This window comes from Arvicola amphibius, chromosome 3 (genome assembly GCF_903992535.2).
Source record: "Arvicola amphibius chromosome 3, mArvAmp1.2, whole genome shotgun sequence".
NCBI lineage: Eukaryota > Metazoa > Chordata > Mammalia > Rodentia > Cricetidae > Arvicola > Arvicola amphibius.
Genome location: NC_052049.1, coordinates 87,987,288 through 88,010,608, shown reverse-complemented (window position 1 = coordinate 88,010,608; position 23,321 = coordinate 87,987,288). Strand labels below are relative to the sequence as shown.

The 23,321-nt window shown below is 37.6% G+C and overlaps 1 pseudogene; it reads left to right on the top strand.

The window, feature by feature from the left end:
- The first annotated feature begins 475 nt into the window (after positions 1-475).
- On the top strand, positions 476-1,495 carry LOC119809278 (annotated as a pseudogene).
- Positions 1,496-23,321: the final 21,826 nt, after the last annotated feature.

The window sequence follows — 23,321 nt, the reverse complement described above, 5'->3', positions numbered from 1 at the left end:
CACATGCAAAACAGTGATATGGAAGTAGGAAGGAGAATATGTAGAAAGTAAAAGAGGTTATCAAGTGGTGGTGAAAGTAATGGGACTGAATTTGGTAGTTGTACATTGTACCCCAACAGGAACTTTTCAAAAACTAATTTTAGTAAAATAATTTGTTTTATCAAATGGAGTAGAAACAGAACCTAGCAGGGGAAAATATTTAAGTAGATACCTGGGCTCGCAACATTATTTAAATGTTTTTATGTTGAATTTTTATTTTCTGTAGATCTGATTCATAACTACAGCATTTGGATGACTTGTTTAAACATGGATTGTCCCCAACCAACATCTAAAAATAGTAATATATAAGGGTGGAAAAGGTTAAGACTGTTATATTTCTTATATTTGCTTTGGAGATGTTTCTGAGTACTGCTAAAGTGTCTGGTGGTGGATGTTATATTTTAATTTACTCAGTATTTCCATCAGATTCGTCAACAACATGGAGGGTAGAAATCAAACAGATGCCCTACACTTCTTTCTTGCGGGACTAACAGAGGATCCAGCTGAGCTACCACTCATATTCAGCTTCTTTCTCTGCATCTATCTGGTCACTCTCCTCGGAAACCTACTCATCATCATGGTTGTGGGTTTGGACTACCACCTCCATACTCCCATGTACTTTTTTCTCTCTAATCTTTCATTTGTTGACATATGTCTAAGTTCAACTACTATCCCAAAGCTTCTGGTTAACATGCAAACATGGCATCAGACCATCACTTATACAGGCTGCCTCACTCAAGTCTGCTTTATTTTGGAATTTGCTTCCTTAGAAAACTGTCTCCTTGCTGTGATGTCCTATGATCGATATGTGGCCATTTGTCACCCTCTGAGGTACACAGTCATCATGAACCCTAGCCTCTGTGTTTGGCTAATTTTATTGTGTCTGGTTATTAGCCTTGAAAACTCTCTCCTGCTTGGTCTGATGTTATTGAGGTTGTCCTTCTGCACAAATATGGAAAGCCCCCTAATCTACTGTGAACTTGCTCAGGTAATCAAACTTGCCTGCTCAGATACCCTAATCAATAACATTCTGATATATCTTTCAACATTCATCTTTGGTGGTGTTCCAATCTCTGGAATAATTTTTTCTTATGTAAAAATTGTCTCTTCAGTACTGAGAATATCATCATTGAAAGGGAGGTACAAAGCCTTTTCTACCTGTGTCTCACATCTAGTCGTTTTGTCATTGTTCTATGGTACAGCTCTGGGGGTTTACATCAGCTCTGCTCTGACTATTTCAACAAGAAGTACTGCAGTGGCTTCACTGATGTACACTGTGGTTCCTCAAATGATGAATCCCTTTATCTACAGTCTAAGGAATAGCGATATAATGGAAGCATTGAGGAAATTGAATCATTAGCAGATTATTTTTTGGCTTTGGACTTCATTGTTCAGAGTAAGTCACATTGATAGTGTATCTTGTGGGTCAGAACGCATATTTCATACTCTACTGTAGAATTTAAATGATTAGATGAAACAATATAATTTATATCTCTTCTTGTCTGTGTTTTCTTACTATGCTACTATATCTAGGTCTTAGATGTTTGACCCATTCCTTTAAATTTCTAGAAACAATTTGTCTTCCTACTACATATAAGCAGAGATAGACATAGGGGCTCTAGATTCAGTGAGATGTACTACCGATATATATGTAATTAATTTTTAAAGTTACACTTGTATGTATTTATGAGTATTGTATATATGCACTCATTAAAGTGGAATATAAGAACGTGTGTATCAAAATATATGAATTATTTAATGTTAAGTTTAAGTCAGTTATTGTTGAGTATCTTTAAATCAATATACTTTTATTCACCTCAAATAAGGATGGCAAAAGCAGATTCTGACAAGTATGCTTGCAAATATTAATGAGTGTATTAAGATTATTAAAATTTAGCTGAATCAGGAGCATTTCTGTGACTTAAGTCTAACTCCCTTATTCTACTATGTTCCTATCTTAAATGACTCAAATTCTACAGAAAAATCATGCATATCTTGGTTCCAAATGTTTTTAAAACAATATAATAATTATAGACTCAGCAAACACAAGGTGCATACAGAGAAAATAATATGATCATTTGATACTTATGTTTACTTCAATCTTGCTAGTAATTAGGATTTTTGCTGCTCTTGGCAAATACTGCAATCTAGAGAAAGGTGGATTGTTTTTCTACCATCTGGGATATTTAAAAGCTTAGTGACATCGTTCTGCAAGATAAAATTATCTTTGGTAAATTCAGAAGATTATTCCCATCAAAATCCATCTCTTTTACTTTCTGTTGCTTTCTTTCAAGGCACCAATTTCTGTCATTTCCTGAGCCTTAGCATGCATGTTATCTTGTTATCACCTCCTGCAAAGAACTGAATATTGAATCACTATTACATAGCAATACTACAGGTCACAGCAAGGATGCTTATAATTATAGTATTACACTCATGAAGAGGGTTTGACTCTAATTAGCAAGTACAATATTAGTCTAATACGTAAATCATCATAAAAATATTTTATAACATGAATGTCCATCTAACTGAGATAAAGTATTGATATTGTTTATCACCCTCTCTGGGAAAAATTACAGTTTCTTAGTTTCAATAAGTGTTTAGGCACATATCTGGACAGCAGTCAGTATTTATAATACCATTTCCTTTTGTAATACATATTTCATTACCTGTGGTGTCTTTTGATACAGCCAGATCATGCAAGCATATGTACAAATTAGTTACTTATCTGTAAATATGGCCTGAACCTTGAGAGGAATGAAAGATATACCATATTTATCTTGGGCACTAACAAAGCAAGGAGCTACTCATAGCATGCAAAATCCCTGTTTTAAAACTTTTAGTATTGTTGGGTTTTCAGACTGTATGCTTTAGAAGTGGCCAAGTCAGAAATGTCACCTACTGTGCAATGATATTTCATATATGTGTGTCATTGTGTATATGTATAGGCATATACATATATATGGAAATATATATATGAAATACATGACATGCAGGCACCCATAATTACATGATAGAAATAATATATCAACTTTGAAAAGTTTAGCAGGTATTTAAGAGACCAACCCTAAGAATCCACAGAATTCAAAGTACAAAGCAAAGCCAGAAAAAATGATGATAAATTATTGCACATGTCAATGTAGACAGCAAATAACAGCTTGTCAGAAGAACAAAGAGGGTGACTATAACTTAATGATTAGAATAATACATCAAAACATGATAAGTACTTTCAGTATTCACTTACTAAATCTTGGGACTCCTAACTTTATTAAACAAACACTATTATGCCTAACATACCTCAAAAACACTGGGAGAATATTGCTGGAAACTCAGTACCCATTTTCATATATATATATATATATATATATATATATATATATATATATATATATATATATTTAACCAAATATTAGCAAAGACACATTGGAAATAAATTATACAGAAATAAAGAGAATTTAAATATCAGAATAATTAAATATTCTTCTTATAAGAGCATAGAAATTTCAGTAAAACTGACCACACTATAGGTAACAAATGAGAATTAGTAAATATATCAATTGATTAATTTTCTGAATCTTATAAAATTACATTATATGAAACAGTAATAATCAAAGAAAAGAAAAAAACGCCTATCAACCTCAGAGTGGGGGACATGGTGGTTTTCAAGAAAGAGTAGCTGAGAAGAAAATAAATGGGAGGAAGTAAAGTAGTTTGATTATATATCAAACAACATAGCTATTTAAATTGTAACATAAGCAAGTCAATAACAAGGGAAATGTCTGAAGCCACATAATACTTAGAGGATGTTAATATACATTTGAACTTAAGGGACACTGAAGAAAACAGTGGATTCACATGAATGGGGAGGTGGGGCAACTTTCAGAGGTGTTGAGGGAAGGAAAATTGTAATTAAAATATATTATATGGAAAAAATCTCTTTTCAATAAAAGAAAAGAAACAGATTCAATTTCAGGGAAGAAGATATCTTAATTAAGGAATCCATTTTAGGGTTAGCAAGAGACTTCCCTCTAGAGGGGGTCCCAGGTATCCATGGAGATATCCATGGAGTTCCTTGGGCAGCTGAGGAGAGGGAGCCTGAAATGGCCCTTTCCTATAGCCATACTGATGAATATCTTGCATATCACCATAGAAGCTTCATCTGGCGATGGATGGAGATAGAGACAGAGACCCACACTGGAGTGCAGGACTGAGCTCCCAAGGTCCTGATGAGGATCTGAAGGAGGGAGAACATGATCAAGGAAGTCAGGACCGTGAGCGCCCACCCACTGAGACTGCAGGGCTGGTCTAATGGGAGCTCACCAAGGCCAGTGCGACCTGGACTGAAAAAAACATGGGATCAAACCGGATTCTCTGAACATGTTGGACAATGAAGGCTGACTGAGAAGCCAAGAACAATGGCACTGGGTCTTGATCCTCCAGCATGTACTGGCTTTTGGGGAGCCTAGTCTGTTTAGATGCGCACCTTCCTGGACCTAGATGGAGTGGGTTGGTCCTTGAACTTCCCGCAGGGCAGGGAACCCTGACTGCTTCTTGGACTGGCAAGGGAGGGGGAGGGACATGGGTGGTGGGGAGGAGGTGGAAATTTTTAATAATAAAAATAAATAAATAAATAAAAACAAAGCAACAACAACAACAAAGTATGAGCATCACCGACAAGACCTTCAGCAATACAGGCATAGAATGCTAACATATAATTTTGTTCATTTAATTGCTGCCATTAATAAATAAGAGAATAAAACGAGCAAGTACTCTAATTCTCTGAATTACTACTGTATCTGTTGTAATGTTTCTCATTTAATCTATAATTCTAATTAAAAATGAACATTGTATATCAATATTTCTGATAAACAAAAATTCCCAAAGTCGATAAATACATTCAGCAAATAGGCAGACTTTAATACACAAAAATCAGTACGCTTTATGTGTACAAATGACAGCCATACCAAGAAGGAAATCAAGAGGCAATCCAGCTCACAATAATACCAAAAAATTGGAATAAAGCTAAATAAGGAAGTTAAAGACTTACATAATCAACTTTTAAGACATTAAACATAGAAGTTGAAGTCCATGACAGAAGATAGAAAGTTGTTCATGGACTGGTTGAACAAAAATTAGGGAAAAGCTATTTCATGTTCAATGCAATCCTTATCAAATTTCCATTCCAATTTTTCACAGAAAGTAATTTTTTTAAAAAAAATTATACATGGAAGCCACACACAAAAATATTAAAAAAGGAAATGAAAACAAAACTAGATTAGATAAAATTATCCTGAACAATAAAAGAATAGCTAAAATAGCACTTTTGCTGATTTACAGTAATACCATCAAGGTACTGACATAAACACAGACACAATTCTCAAAGGAAGAGAAATAAGGACTCATAAACCCCAAATACCTACAACCTAGAATTTTGCCTGAGATTATAGGAGGAGAAACTTCTGGAATTTCTACTCCAAAAGTAATCAGTATGGATTTTCCTCTTAAATCTTAAAATAGTAGTCTAACTATACTTATACTACTGTTTTGCATAAACCCAAAGGACATTATATTTTGCTGGCGAGTTTATTGCACTTCTATTGCACTATTCACAATAGCCAGGAAATAGATGACCATTAGCTGATAACCATGCAATGAAAATGTGGTATATTTACTCAATGGAAAATTATTCAAATTTTAAAAACTTAAATTATGAAAATCACTGTCTAATATGTGGAACAAGACATGATCACACTTAGTGAGGCAGCACAGATTCAGAAAACAAAACACAAACTAAAACCACGGCATGTAGTTCTTATAAATAAATGCTAACTTTTAATTTTTAGATATGTGTCTAACATTTTGAAGACAAAAATAAGTTAGGTAACCATTAAGGGACAGTGGCAGAGCAGAGGATTTTTCAAGAGAGGGGCATATATTGCTGTGACATAAAAGGGAGAATGGAATAATAGAACAGAAAGAATTAAATGGGTGAGTAGGAGTGGAAGAAATACTGGGCAAAGTAGAGAAGGAAATACTGGCAAGGGCAACTGACGATAGAGGCTTATTGAGAATCCATATGGAAACACATTTTAGAAGGGTTTATAGTCACATAAACCTATGATTCAGTTATACTATATTAGGAGGGATGGGAGGCAATATTCAGACTCCATGTGGCACTGGCCATCCCAGTGATTATGGTGGTTGATAGTCATGTATACAAATATGGATCTTGTGGACCTATTAGAATTTCTAGAATGAATTCTATAGTCAATGTTTATGATGTACAGCAATGTACAACAAAAATAGTTCATAATTTTAAGTATAAAACATACATTAAAAGTCCAATTTTGGATCACAAGCTGGCTCAGAGCACAAAAGTTATTTCAGCCAAAGCTAATTACTTAAGTTTGATCCCTAGGACTCACATGGTAGGATAAAAGAACAGACTCCTGCAAGTTTTTCTCTGACTTCCACATATATCATAGCATGCACATTCCTCCTTGACAAATAAGCTTATAAATAACATGTAATACAATACAATTTAACAACATTCACTAATACTTCAGTTGGGAGTGAAGTTTTTCTAATATCTTTAATGACATAATATTCATAATATTCATATCTATAACCATATATGCAATTCATATGTTCAATCCTTCCTAGGATTACCAATTATATAGTAATATATTTGTACATAACATTAAGGAAAAATGTAACTTGTTAGATAAATAATATATGATACGCATATATAATCAGTGTCTTAGGGTTTCTATTGCTGTGAAGAGATATCAAGAACTCAGTAGCTCTTATATAGAAAAGCATTGAATTGGGACTGACAGAAAGTTCAGATATTTAGTTCACTATCTTCCTGTTGGAAAACTTGACACCATGCAGGGAACATGGTGTTTAAGAAGGAACCAGGAGTTCTAGATCAGGATTGGCAGGCAGGAGGGAGAAAAACTGTGCCACTGGATCTGGCTTGTGTCATTGAAACTGTAGTTTATTCTTAGTGACACTTTCTCCAAAAAGACCACACTTACTCCAACAATGCCACAAGTTCTTATCTTTTCACATAGTGGCACACCTGTGAGCCTATGGGAGCCATTTGCATTCAAGCGATGATAGTAAAGTGAACACAAATAATAAAAGGAATGGTGAAAATCACCCTGAGGAGTCATTACAGCAGTGAGAATGAACTTACTTCTATTCTTTTTGCCTTTAAAGACATATTCCTGGAATCAGAATGGTTGTGTCACAGCTGTTATAATGAGGGTTTTTAGATATTGAGATTCACAGTTAGAAAAAGTGTGTCTGGGAACACCTCTTTCAATAAGTCTATTATTCAGGATTGAACATCTGCTCCCCCTCTTAGATAATTGCTGTGGAATAATCCTTCAGTCTACTGTGAATATGTATTACTCTCATTGGTTAATAAAAATCTGACAGTATGGTAACCAGGCAGGAAATTAAGCAGGAAAGTCAAATGAGAATGATGGGAAGAAGGAGGGTGGACTCAGAAAAGATGCCTGCCAGCTGCATTGGAAGCAGGATATGCTAGAGGACAGGTAAAGCCACGAGCCACATGGCAGAATGTAGACTAATGAAAATGGATCAATTTAAATGGTAAGAGCTTGTTAGTAATAAGCCTGAGCTATTATCTCAGTAGTTATAAACAGTATTATGTAATTAAGCCAATATTCACCTCTTAAGCTTATGAACATTTTTCAACTAAAAGAGCTCCATTTGTCCTTGATAATAAAAATTTTAAGGTATTAACACACTACTATTTTAAGGTGAAAATATTTTTCTGTCCATGTATAAATTATTATAATTTTTGTTCTCTGTTCATTTATAGTCTTATATTTCAGAGTTTTTATTCCATTGTGTTAGTCTATGTTTTTAAAGTTCTTTTTATTGTTTTTGAATTTTTATCTTACTCAAATAAATCTTTGTTATTTTGAGTATTTTATTGAAGATTGTTCCATTATTAACTTTTGGTGTTAATTTTCTAAGAAAAACAATTAATATCAATCTAAAAAACAGACTCACCTAAGATTCAGATTTCACCATGGACAAGGGGAAGAAGAAATTATAAAATATAAATGAACAGGAAGTTTTATGTTACTTTTTGTGCTTTAAAAATGTTGTAAAGACTACTCCCATGAAATGTTACCAATACGGTGACTTGAACAAGATCTGAACAATAGTGGCACCATTGGACACACTAAAACAGAAGGGGAAAGCCCACATGACCTCAATCATAGACAGAGAACTACAAGAAACTGTAGAATACTGAGAACAGAAGAAATTATCTTCCCACTAGAAGAACATGCTATTTGAATACTCAATATAAAATGGTCAATTCTGAGATAATATACATTCAGGTAACATATATGAATGTTTTTTATATATTTAGGAATGTATCTGTCTGTCTGTCTTTCTGTGTTGCATATCCATTTATATGTATGTGTCAACAATTAAAGAAAAAGGATGCTAAGAAATTAGTAGAAAGAAAGAAAATATATAGGGTGGTTGAATGGATAAAATTGAAAAGGATAAATGATACAATTATACCAAAATTTCATAAACTACAAAATATTACCAATTTAAAATTCTACGTTTATAGAGAATAAGTCATACATAAAGTGAATAGATATAAATTAAGCTTGAAACAATAAAATTAAAAAACCTTAAATAGAAAATTTTCTGTTTTGACATTCCTCCCTTTAATTTTAAAATAGGTGTTTTTCCTCACATAATGTGCCCATATTGTGACTTCACCCATCTTTACTTATCCCAGTGCCTCCAAACTTGCTCTCCTATCCAGATCCTCTTCTTTTCTGACTCTCATTAGAAATAGGCTTCTAAAGAATAATTGTATAAAATAATTCATATAATATAATGTAAATATAATATAATAAAGGTAAAATTCTAAAACCTTAGAATTTGACAAAACAAAAAGAAGGAAAAGATCCCAAAATAAGGCACAATGAAGAGAGACATACTCATTCACACCTTTAGGAATCCCGTAAAACACTAAACTGTGAGCCGTAATAAATACACAGGGAAAGCATGGAGGCCCTATGCATGCTTCTTCAGTTTCTGTGATTTCACATGTGCTATGATCATGTTTTATTAGAGGGCTTTGTTTTCTTGGTGTCCTCTAACCCCAATGGCTCTTATAATTTTTCCACCTCTTCTTCCATAGGGATACCAGAGCCTGAGGAGAGGGATTTGATGGAGACATACTGTTTAGAACTGAGTATTTCATGGTCTCTCTGTACAATATCTGGCTGTGGGCCTTTGTATTTGTTCTGTTTTGCAGGAGCATAAAGTTTTTGTGATGATTGCTGAGCAATTTGTTTAACTCTGTGAAGTTGTAAATCTTTGCCAGTCTAAACACCTGATTGGTCTAAAAAAGAGCAGAATTGTCAATAGCAAGACAGGAGATAAGAAGGCAATGCTGGCAGGCAAAGAGAATAAATAGAAGGAGAAAAAGAGCAGGGAAGTGAGATCAAGCAGTGAGGAAAGAGGGGTCCAGTCACACAGCCAGGCACGGAGTGGAAGTGAAAGTGAGATTACAGAAGTAAGAAAAGGAAAGAGCCCAGAAGCAAAAGGTAGATGGGATAATTTAAGAAAAGATGGCTAGAAACTGGTCAAGCTAAGGCTGGGCATATGTTAAAAAGAATAAGATTGATATGTGATTTATTTGGGAACTTGGTGGTGCCCCCCAAAATGTCAGAAGAGTAAAATGAGTAAAACAACCAACAGAGGGTGGCATCTCCTCCAGCTCCATTTATAAGCCATGTCTTCCTTTCTACCAGTGATCTTTATGACTGGAAAAATCAAAACCCTTCTTTCTCTGATAAACCTCAAAGTTTAATTTCTTTCTAGAGACAGAAATTTACACTTACCAGCCTACCTGTGATGAGTGTCAACAGTTCCTCAAAACTCTTTACTTCAGAAGATAGAAGGGATCTGGAGGGTCGCAAGGAAGACCCTAGGATCTAAGGACCCCTGATTCTGGAAACTCTTTTTCCTTCTACTATACCTCAATAGAAGCCCAATACTGAGCAAGGGGTAAGGGGTTGGTCTATTCCTATTTCTGACCTCTGAGGAATTATCTGTGAAGTGCTGCACACACAAATGCTTTAATGCCCACAAATTTACATAAGATTAGTGAAGTTTTGCAAGGACCAGCTGAAATTCCTGCCATATTTCTGGAGAGAATGTGAAAAAAAATCTGCCTCACCTATATATCCATCAATCCAGAAGCCTATGAGAATTGAATGGTGATTAACATAGCCTTTGTTATTTTATTCAGTTGGCCCTAAATATTGAATAAATAAATTCCATAGTCAAGGAAGATTTGAAGAAAAAAAATGTTTTCAGAGTTAGTGAAAGTAGCTCACAGAGTATTTAATAATAGAGACAAGCTGAAAATTGGAAAGTTTGGAAAGGCAATTTGCTAGCACTGAGAGAAACAGGGGCAAATGGTCAACTAGAGAGTAACAGATGAAGCCTATGGAGGTGACCAGAAATACCAAAGCCATTCAGAACTCATCTAGATCTAAATCAATGTGCATATATTAAAAAAGGAGGGCACTGGGGAAATGAATGCCTGAACTGAAAGACTAAAATGCCCAAGACAATAGTAATCTAATCAGAAACTGAAATTACCTGACTAGGGCCAGACCTGGATTCTATTATGTCCCCATAAGCCCTGGGTTTTCTTGAAAGCTGTGGCAAGCCAGTAAGCTTCCAGGTAGACATAATGGCAAATTTTTAAAATTTTTGTTCTAAAGAAACCCTGGAAAATGATAAAGGTTCATATGGCAAATAGGATATCTGTATGTACTCCTAGACAACTGATTGGATTGTGAACCTATTTCTTCTACACCACTATCACCTTTAAGGACGACATGACAGAATTAGAATACAAATTGCCCACCAAAATTTCAGTTACTTGTCTAATTACAGAAAAATACCAGTTAATGTCTGAGTTATCCCTGGCCCAGACAGGATCTGCCTGATATCTGGCTGAATTAGTAAAAATTATTGTGGGAGTATAGTCAGAAATAAATCCACTTGGATTGACAAAACATCATGTAATAGTTCCCTGACAACTCCAATCAGAATGTAACAGTATCCCATGGCAATGAAATCAAAGAAAGGAAACCGCAATTTGCATCTAGAGATTCAGGGAGTCTATCATTTTACTTCCTTTCCAGTTACCTTGGATTTCCTTGCTCCTTCCTATCCAAAATCCTGGCAGTAATGATTACAGGCCTATCTAAGACTCAAGGGAGTAAATAAATGGTTAGAAATAATTCATTCCAAAGGTCGATACCTGATGGTTTCTTACCAGATCAGAAGAAGCATATGTTGGAGATGTTACTTTAAATAAGATGTTACATGAAAAAGTTCCCCAATTTGCTATCATATTGGTAATAGGGTCTGACTATGGCATGGCTTTCATAATCCAAATACCTCAATTCCTTTTTTTAGGACTAATATGGGAATTATGCTCTGCTTATAGACCTCACAACTTAGAAAATGTAGAAAGGATAACCAAAACCCTTAAGGAAAAACTAACTAAATTAATAATAGAGACCTATGAAGGTTGCATGAGCTTTTTCCCTTTGACCTGTTATAGGTATAATATATTCCTTGTTTCTGGAGCTTTTCTCTTTTAGTTTTTTTTTTTCAGACCTCTTACTCTCCTACTTTGAATACAAGATGTATATTCAGGTAAAATGTCCAACTATTCCCTTCTCCAGTCCCTCCAGGATATCCAAGATATTCTACAGCAAGTTCACAAAACTGTGGGAAAAACCAAGCCCAGATACTCAGACCTGACTCCCTACTGTTACAAGGCTAGAAGCATTCCCTAGATATTAGAAGGTGTCATCCAAAGACACTTGAGCCTTGCCGGAAGGGCTTCATACCCTATGGTCTTCATCACACTCCCCACTGTTAAGGTTTCTAGGATTGTAGGGCCCGGGTCTGCCCTTGTCCCTGGGGCTCATCTTGAGGACAGTTTCTGGTCAGATGACTAAGCATCCTGTTTGTTCCTGTGCTCCCTCTGCCCCGCCTGGTGATTTGCTGTAGGGCATTGTTGACTCTATTGTTGGTATGGTAATTTCCCACCTGCCTAGGTGGAAGTCCTCGTGCAGCAGTGAGATAAGGTAATTTCCCACTTGCCTGGGTGGAATTCCTTGGGCAGGAGTGGGGTATATAAGATTTTCCCCAAGGCTAAATAAACGGCATTCGGCTGATCTCCTTTCGAATGACCCAGGTCTCTTTGTGTGTTCTTTCAATCTCCAGGCCCTTGTCCAACTCGCGTAAGGTACAGTGGCACACGAACTGTACCGAGGGGGTAACACAGAATCGGGTGTTACATAGGATCACTCTCTTGATTCATCACACCCACTTCAAACAAGCAACAGACACTCCTGACAGGTAGACCATCACTTGTTGAGAGATTCCTTTAAGGGTTAATTTATCCAGCTCCCAGATTACACACACACACACACACATTTCTGCACCTAGAAATGCTTCCACATCTCCATGGGACAAATAAATTGTCCCCACATTGAAGACATTTTCTACAAGACAGACAAAATTCCTTTACATGAAAGATGGTAGCAAATGCTGCACTTGAAATGTTCATTTGCCTCATAATACCCTTTGTTGTTTAAGCAGACTTCTTATTTTCTTGAAAATCCAGGAAATAAAAGGCCCTATAAGACACATATATTGATGACAGACCTAACCAGAACACTGACTGGATACTCTAATGATAATCTAGCCTTCCTCTTTAAAACTGAGGTGAGGCCATTACCCTCTGTGGAATAGGTCTCCCCAGTCTGTCTAGATACAGTAATAAGCAGCATAGCCAGAGGGATTATAAAATAGCTAATGTTTTCAGTTATACCTTCACACCTATTTCATTATTAAAGAACAAAAATATTGACATATTCCTAGAAAACAGGGCCACTATTGATTATCTACTGTTACTACACCATCCAGGATGCCAAGAATTTAAGGAAGTATGTTGGTTTAATCTCTCTGATTGTGGCAATTCAATCAAAGAAAAAAAAAGACCAGAAAGTTACAGAAACTTATATAAAGAGTTACTGAAGCTAAAAACTGAAATCTGATTGAATGCCCTACTTCGTGATTATCAAGTTTTACCTTATGTAAAGGAGATTTTTAATTTTTTTCTGTCTTGCTGCCTTATGCATCCTAATGCCCATTTATGTATGTCAATGTCTGCTCAGTTTTAGTCTCCTCCCCTTTATAATCAAAAGAAAAACACATTCCAGATATCAAGGGCTCTAAAATTAAATCCCCCAGACTATGAGATAACTAGAATCATTCCTTTAAAGCTAGTAGTTAATGAGCGGGCTACTGAAGTATAGTTATGACATCTTGTGAAAATACTTAAGAATACTTTAAGTGCCAAAACTATCTTTGATAAACTCGTCTCCGGTAATGTAGACTAGTTATAAATTCCTGTACATTGTGACATGAGCTTAAGATTATGAGAACTGCCTGACCCATTAAATACTATGTCAGAATTTCTGTAAGCAGTACTTGATTGCTAAATATTTCAGCAGCTGTCTTTATTTTATGTCACAATTTTGGTTTTTGTCTTTAAAAATCAAACAAATTGGAAGCCACAGCTGTTTCCCAGTACTCTGCTTGAGACAGCCCTGACAATGGCAAATAAAGCCTACAGGTAGTTTGACTTATTCAGCTCTCTTAGCTGTTTTTTTTTTCTTCTTCAGATACCTCACAACTTGCATGTTTCCCTTACAGATATGGTTCTCACTGAAAAATATAAACTCACAAGACAGTTTTCAATTTAAAAATAAACTAAAGCTATCATGCTGCTATTACTTACTAAAAATTTACTTATTACTCTTCATTTATTTAAAAGAATTTGGTTTTTAATAATCAATGACCTGTTTCAAAAACAGTAAAAGTACTGATTATTTGGATGGCCACTTCCACCTATTAACTGTATTTTTTTAATTTTAACCAAAACTACTATTATGCTTTTTGGCTAATTTGTAGTTGGATTAAAACATGATTTCAAGATGAAGAATTGCAACTTCAATTTATAGTTTCTTATGCAAAGGAAAACTTATTCCAAAATTATTGATATTGGTTTGCAAGTAATGGCATTTATAAAACTCTTAGAATCCACTCCTGGACTGATATTAGTATATCTCTTAACCCTCATCTGAGAAGCTTTTTATTTTGTGAATGACAATTAGCATCAGAACTAAAACCTAGGAATGAGCAGAAAATAAAAGTTTATATTGTGCTTAGTTCTAAATTTATATCACAAACCTTCCTCCAAAGTCTCAAAAATAAACTGAGAAGAGGGGATGAAAAGAGTCTAAGAGTTAGAAATCATGGATGTCTTCAAGGACAAAGTATTTCACGGCTGTTACAGTACTGTTGAACACATGAACTCACAACTCCTGGGATAGGTTTAAAATAAGAAAAATGAAACCAGAGTAAAACATAAAAATATTTAAATGGAGCAAATAAACAAAATGAACACATAAGCAGAAATCCAAGCCACAACTGAAAGCACTGAGTGCATGTATCACAAAGAAAAACAGAAAACAAAATCCAACAACAAAAAGAAAGCTTCCAATATCAAGGTCCAAGAGATTAGGAAAGTCCAGGTTATCAGGACAAATGTGGATGTCCAGCTGCTCTCTATCCAACAAGAGTTTCTCTGTGACATCAAGATAAAGCCCAGACCACTACAGCGTCTTATATAAAAAGATTCCGATAACGTCTCACAGAGGCTTTTGTGATGTCACAGTAAGAAATGGAGCAGTAACAGCGAATAGCTCAAAAGATGAATCTCTACCCAGCTTCAGGAACTGGATAACTTTTGTCATGGCTGTGAGAAAATTTCCAACAAGCTACAACTTAAAAGGCAAAGGGTAACCCTCCTCTCAGGCTCTCTGAGGGCATGGAAGGGTGAGAGATGAGAAGCTGGGTGGATTTGGGAAGATGGTTCTGCAGTAGCTGGGTACATGACTTTGACAAGCATCCAGACACCCAATTCCTCCTGCTGCCCTGGGTTTTTATGACCTCCCCAAATGGAACCTTCTCCTAGAGCCCAAGAATGTGATACATGGGAACATGTGAGACCATTTATATTAAACCTGAAGAGGACACTTTGACTTAAGAACTCAACAACAAGGTAACATAGAAGTAAGGTAACAAGTGGTATAGTAACAAGACAGACTCTGAAACTATGTGCTGACCTTTGCTAGGGACACAATATGGACTAGTTAGAGAATAACTTGTAGTTTGCCCCAAGGTCCTGTGCACTAAGATGCTAAAGTTCTCTAAAAATTCTGACTACTACATACATCATCTCGACACTTCATCCATTCAATTCCTTTACCTAAAACACTTATAGTTGGCCATGTAAATTATGCTAGCCCTCCTCAACACTGAGACAATGTAGTAAAATGGACTGTACCTCATAATACACATGACACATTTTTGGTCCTTTTGGTAGATATTGGGTGTGGCAGAGTAAGTATGGAAGTTACCAGGATGGATGAGCATTTAAGTGCTTCAAAGATTGTAGGAGAAAATAGTGCAGGTAGATGTGACATAGTGATGGAATAGCTTGCTTCTTACAGCTTGTTCATACTAATACATCTTTTAAAACCTAAAATTAATTCTAAAATGTCAAAGAATCCAGCTTAAGGATAGAAATATGGGGTTAGGAAAAAGAAATCAAATGGAAGTCACAAATTAAACCATGAACTAATTTAGAGACAAGAACCAAAACCAGCAAGCCAGGAAGCAAACTAACTATTTAGATTTTGAAGCAGAAGAATAGTGCCTGATTTTCATAGATTGGTAATATCAAAGTTTATGTGAACCAATGTCTGAGTCCAACAACTCCGCAGCCACCCAAGCTGCAGCCTAGCGGGATGTCCTAGGGGGAAATGAATGATTGACAGGTATTCACAACCAAAACTGAAAACAAAACCAAGAGATTCTTTACTTTCTGTCTCCATGGACTCCATGGTTCATGGCAGTGACCAATTCCCTAAGAAACACCATGTATTCCAAAGGTTGTGATATGGCTCAGGCTCTCAGAGGACAGGGAAACTATATCTGGGGATTGGGAAGATGGGTTTGAAACAGATGTTTACATGACTTGGTTGTGTCGTGTTGCCTCTAATAACCCAATTCCCCACAATAGGTTCCACCACCATGGGGTTTTACAGCCTCCTGAATAGTAGCCTCTGTTATAGACCTAAATTCAGAGGCTTGAGATGGCATGAAACCTCACCCATACAAACCTTGAGGAGGATATAGTGAACACACAGGTCCTTTTCACTCAGATCCTCAAATTCTTTAATAACTCCAACTACTGAAGAATTCTTCAGGTCTAAAATAATTATACTCAGTTCCTTTCCTTTAAACCCATATTTATAGACATCAAAAGGCTGATAGTCTGTCTGTGACACTGTGAGGCCATGCAAAAATTGTTGTCCCTCAACATTTCCCAGAGCATGTTTTGTTTAATAAGTGTCATGGTGAGCAGAAGAAGACACTTTCAATGATAAGCAAAGTTATAACCACAGGGAAAGGCTGAGGGAAGTAAAAAAGGAGGTATGTGTGCTCCAAGTACATGGCCAAATCAAATTCTTTCCTTTTCACAGCTACCTTAGCAAAAGCTGAGGTAAAGAAATAAACCACTGTACAAAATGTCAAAGATAAACAGGTAAAGAATAATAGAAAATTGTTGATAATAGACAAAACTGAAGCACAGGCACTAACTACATCTAAACCTAAGTCAGTCAAAATTCAGGCACAAAACCGAGCCCACTGGGAAACATACTCACAATGTTCAGGTCAGTGGTGATCACAAATGTTCAGTTTCAATGACAGACAATCAAAATCTTTCCAGACTAAAGTCTTGCGTCAAGTCCTATGAAGTCAACCAGCAGCTTAACTGCCACCTAAGGACAAGATCCAAGCCTTTTATGGGTGGACCACTCTCATTACTCACAATGACTCATTGTGAGGTCACAGAGCAATGGACCAGTCACAGCTAACCAGAAGCCATCAATGCTTTGCGGTTCTTTGCTCATGGCTCCTCCCACATCAATGCCAAGATTTAAGAGAGGAGCTGGCAATTTGGCTCAGGTATTTAGAAGATGCAGCACAACATGGTGGTAGGGTCAGCTGGTACACTGGTAGCAGGGCCTACACAAGTGGTTTTATTGCACAGATAATCTCCTCATGCTTGATCCTATTTAAATGTCCTTGTCATCTAGGCCACTCCTGAATTCTTTTCATTGTCACTACCACAAGTACTGTTTTCTCCTGAGTCAAGATGCCTAAAAGCTCAGAGTGCTAATTAGACTGCTGAGGGTGACAGTGTGAAGCTAGGTTTCTGTCACCACAATGGCTGACATTTCTGGGGGTTTATGCCAAATAAGCAGGGACGGAAAGACAACTTTACTGCCTGGTGTCCTAGGTTTATCTGCTGGACTATTCTTAAGAAATATATAATAAGGAAATTATGTTACTGCTTGGTACTTATCTTCTTATAACATGGAAACATTTTTCTCTACCCCATATCACACTACCGGCATCCTGGACTATGACCATACTGTCTGATCTCATAAGACAAGCAGGGTTGGGCCTGGGTAATACTTGGATGGGAGCCTTGGCATGTTGGCACACACATGTAATCCCACCATATGGGGGTGAAGGCAGGAGGATCAGGAGTTCAATGTCATCCACAGACATACAATAAATCCAAACTGAGCTACAGGAGAAGATGAAAACATTTTATATGTTTTCAATAATTTGGGTTCAGCAAGGCTTTCTTATCCCCAGCAGTGAAAGCATGAACTGGATGAGAGAGCATAGAACATGGAAGAAACAGACCTCAGAGCTGACAGAGGAGGAAAAGCAATTTACATTCAAATACTCAGAAGGTGGCAGATAGACTCCCTTACATAACCCTGAGACCAGGAAAAAGATTAATGTCCCCTGCTCCCCCCCCCCCCCAAATGGAAGAGTACAGGGTATTGTGTAGCTCAGGCTGGCCTCAAATTCCCTATATAGCCAAAAGTAACCTGGATCCTTCATCTCCCAGGCTTGAGAAGTGCAGGCATGAACCCATACCTGACAATGTTTTCTTTTTTTTTTTTTTTATAATTAAAGATTTATTGATTTGCTGCTAGCAGGATAAACAGTCTCTGAGCCAAAATTGAGATTGCCATGAGAACGGGGGTGAGGGAAGAATTTTTAAAGGTGAAAGCCAGAAGAAGATCTTCAAAATCTACTCAAGCAAACAAAAATTGATCTTTTCTGTCAGGTTAAGTGCTTAAGGCAACTCAGAACAATCTTTTGTTATCTGTGTAAGCAAGTACTCTTACCATAACAAGTAATCATTTTTGGGTGAGGGTCACTGAGTCAGGGTTACTTGGAATGTATCTTATAGGGACTGGAGTCAGAGACCAATGGCTAATGGGTATCAAGATGGATGTCTATTATAAAATGGAGTTTCTTTAAGTTGTCACAAGGCAGCCAAAGTAGTCAACTGAGGAGCAAGGCTTAAGTGTTCTATGTAGGATAGTGAAGGTAAAATGGTCTTTTCATCATTATCACCATCATCATCATAATTATTATTATTTTGAAGACAGGGTTTCTCTGTATAGCCCTAGCTGTCCTGGAACTCGCTCTAGAGACCAGCTGGCTTTGAACTAAAAAATCTGCTGGCCTCTGCCTCCCTAGTGCTGGGATTAAAGGTGTGTGCTGCCATGCCTGACTATCTTTTTTTTTTCTTTTTTTTTCTTTGTTTTTTTTTTTTTTTGTTTTGTTTTGTTTTTTTCCTCATGGTTTATTTTTTTTTATATTTAAAAATTTCCATCTCCTTCCCTTCTCCCCCCTCCCTCCCCTCCTCCTCCCCCTACCCTCCCCTCCTTCTCCCCCTTCCCTCCCCTCCCCTTCACCCATACCTCCCCTCCCTCCCTCTCAAGGCCAAGGAGCCATCAGGGTTCCCCATTCTATGCTAAGACCAGGGTCCTCCCAACTCCCCCCTGGTCCAGGAAGGTGATCGACCAAGCTGAGAAGGCTCCCACAGAGCCCGTCCATGCAGAAGAATCAGAGCCCAGAGCCATTGTCTTTGCTTCTCAGTCAGCCCCCGCTGTTGGCCACATTCAGAGAGACGGGTTTGGTCGCATGATCCATCAGTCCCATTCCAACTGGAGTTGGTGATCTCCCATTAGTTCTGTCCCACCGTCTCCATGAGTGAACGCACCCCTCTCGTTCCTGACTTTCTCCCTCATGTTCTCGCTCCTTCTGCTCCTCATCAGGACCTTGGGAGCTCAGTCCAGTGCTCCAATGTGGGGCTCAGTCACCTTCCCCATCTGTCGCCAGCTGGAGGTTCCCTCACGGTCCTGACTTTCTTTCTCATGTTCTCTCTCCTTCTGCTCCTCATCAGGACCTTGGGAGCTCAGTCTGGTGCTCCAATGTGGGGCTCTGTCATTTTCTTCATCTATCGTCAGGTGGAGGTTCTATGGTGATATGCAAGAAATTAATCAGTATGGCTATAGGAACTGGCCTTTTCAGGCTCCCTCTCCTCAGCTGCCCAAGGGACTAACTGGTGGCATCTCCCTGGAAACCTGGGAACCCCTCTAGGGTCAAGTCTCTTGACAACCCTCAGGTAGCTCTTTAAATTAGGATATATGCTTCCCTGCTCCCATATCCACCCTTCCTATATCCCAAGCACCCCATTCCTCCGAGCTCCCCCCGTTCTTCCCTACACACTTTTCTCTCCCCATCTTCCCTTGGCCCAGTCTTGCCCAACCCTCAAGTTCCCAATTTTGCCTGGCGATCGTGTCTACTTCCAATATCCAGGAGGATTACTATATCTTTTTTTGGGAGTTCACCTTCTTATTATCTTCTCAATGATCCCAAATTTATAGGCTCGATGTCCTTTAATTATGGCTAGAAACCGATTATGAGTGAGTACATCCCATGTTCATCTTTTTGGGTCTGGGTTACCTCACTCAGAATAGTGTTTTCTACTTCCATCCATTTGCCTGCAAAATTCAAGATGTCATTGTTTTTTACCGCTGAGTAGTATTCTAGCATGTATATATTCCACAGTTTCTTCATCCATTCTTCCACTGAAGGGCATCAAGGTTGTTTCCAGGATCTGGCTATTACAAATAATGCTGCTATGAACATAGATGAGCATATGCTTTTGTTGTATGATTGGGCATCTCTTGGGTAGATTCCCAATAGTGGAATTGCTGGGTCCTGGGGTAGGTTGATCCCGAATTTCCTGAGAAACCGCCACACTGCTTTCCAAAGTGGTTGCACAAGTTTGCATTCCCACCAGCAATGGATGAGTGTACCCCTTACCCCACAACCTCTCCAGCAAAGGTTATTATTGGTGTTTTGGATTTTAGCCAATCTGACAGGTGTAAGATGATATCTCAAAGTTGTTTTGATTTGCATTTCCCTGATAGCTAGGGAGGTTGAGCATGACCTTAAGTGTCTTTTGGCCATTCGAACTTCTTCTGTTGAGAATTCTCTGTTCAGTTCAGTGCCCCATTTTTTAATTGGGTTAATTGGCATTTTACCGTCTAGTCTCTTGAGTTCCTTATATATTTTAGAGATCAGACCTTTGTCAGTTGCAGGGTTGGTGAAAATCTTTTCCCAGTCAGTAGGCTGCCTTTGTGTCTTAGTGACAATGTCCTTTGCTTTACAGAAGCTGCTCAACTTCAGGAGGTCCCATTTATTCAATGTTGCCCTTAATGTCTGTGCAGCTGGGGTTATGCGTAGGAAACGGTTCCCTGTGCCCATTTGTTGTAGAGTACTTCCCACTTTCTCCTCTATCAAGCTCAATGTGTTCAAATTAATATTGAGGTCTTTAATCCATTTGGACTTGAGTTTTGTGCATGGTGATAGATATGGATCTACTTTCATTCTTCTACAGGTTGACATCCAGTTATGCCAGCACCATTTGTTGAAGATGCCCTCTTTCTTCCATTGTGTATTTTTGGCTCCTTTATCAAAAATCAGGTGTTCATAGGTTTGTGGTTTAAGATCCGGGTCTTCTATACGATTCCATTGGTCAACTTCTCTGTTTTTATGCCAATACCAAGCTGTTTTCAATACTGTAGCTTTGTAATAGAGTTTGAAGTCAGGGATGGTAATGCCTCCAGAAGAACCTTTATTGTATAAGATTGTTTTGGCTATCCTGGGTTTCTTGTTTTTCCATATAAAGTTGATTATTGTCCTCTCAATCTCTGTGAAGAATTTTAATGGGAGCTTGATTGGGATTGCATTGAATCTATAGATTGCTTTTGGTAGAATTGCCATTTTTACTATGTTGATCCTCCCAATCCACGAGCAGGGGAGATCCTTCCATTTTCTGGTATCCTCTTCAATTTCCTTCTTCAAAGACTTAAAGTTCTTGTCAAATAAATCCTTCACTTCCTTGGTTAGAGATACTCCCAGATATCTTATGCTATTTGTGGCTATTATGAAAGGTGATACTTCTCTGATTTCCCTCTCTGCTTCCTTATCCTTTGTGTATAGGAGGGCGACTGATTTTTTGGAGTTGATCTTGTAACCTGCCATGATACTGAAGGAGTTTATCAGCTGTAAGAGTTCTTTGGTGGAGTTTTTGGGGTCGCTTATGTATACTATCATATCATCTGCAAATAATGAAAGTTTAACTCCTTCCTTTCCAAATTGAATCCCCTTGATTCCCTTATGTTGTCTTATTGCTATTGCTAGAACTTCAAGCACTATATTGAAGAGATAAGGAGAGAGTGGACAGCCTTGTCGTGTTCCTGAATTTAGTGGGATAGCCTTGAGTTTCTCTCCGTTTAGTTTGATGTTAGCTGTCGGCTTGCTGTAAATAGCTTTTATTATATTTAGGAATGACCCTTGTATCCCTAATCTCTCCAAGACCTTTATCATAAAAGGGTGCTGAATTTTGTCAAATGCTTTTTCAGCATCTAATGAGATGACCATATGATTTTTTTCCTTCAGTTTATTTATATGATGGATTACATTGATAGATTTTCGTATGTTGAACCAGCCCTGCATCTCTGGGATGAAGCCTACTTGATCGTAATGGATAATTTTTCTAATGTGTTCTTGGATTCGGTTTGCCAGTATTTTATTGAGAATTTTTGTGTCAATGTTCATGAGTGAGATTGGCCTGTAATTCTCTTTCTTGGTTGAGTCTTTGTGTGGTTTAGGTATCAGGGCGACTGTAGCTTCATAGAAGGAATTTGGCAGTGACTCTTATGTTTCTATATTATGAAATACCTTAAGGAGTATAGGTATTAGGTCTTCTTGGAAGTTCTGGTAGAATTCCGCATTGAAACCATCTGGTCCTGGGCTCTTTTTGATAGGGAGGTTTCTGATAACAGTTTCTAATTCTTCGCGACTAACAGGACAATTTAGAGCATTTATCTGGTCCTGGTTTATCTTTGGAATATGGTATTTATCTAAAAAACTGTCCATTTCTTTTACATTTTCCAATTTTGTGGCATACAGGCTTTTGTAGTAAGATCTAATGATTCTCTGAATTTCCTCTGTGTCTGTGGTTATGTCCCCCTTTTCATTTCTGATCTTATTAATTTGCGTGTTCTCCCTCTGCCGTTTGATTAGTTTGGCTAAGGGTTTGTCAATCTTGTTGATTTTCTCCAAGAACCAGCTTCTTGTTTCATTGATTCTTTTTCATTTTTAAATTTCTTTTAAAAAAGAAAACAATCTTTTTTCATTATACATACCAATCCAAGTTCCCACTACCTGCACTCCTTCCATTCCATACAGATATGCTCCCACCCCACCCCCATCCATTCCTTGGAGAGGATAAGTCACATTGCTTTGGACAAGGTCCAAAGTCCTCCCTACTATATCTAGGCTGTGCAAGGTGTCCATCCAAAGAGAATAAGTTCCCAAAAAGCCAGTACATGCAGTGGGAATAAATTCTAGTGCCACTGCCAGTGACCCTTCAGTCTGCCCCAGACATGAAACTGTCAACCACAATCAGAGGGACTACTTTGGTCCTATACTTGTTCCTTCCCTATCCAGCTTGAGTTTGTGAGCTTCCATTACTTTAGGCAGACTTTCAGTGGGTGTACCCATTATGGTCTTGAACTCTTTGCTCATTTTCTCCTACTCTTCCTCCTACTCTTCAACTGGACTTTGGGAGCTCAGTCCAGTGCTCTGATGTG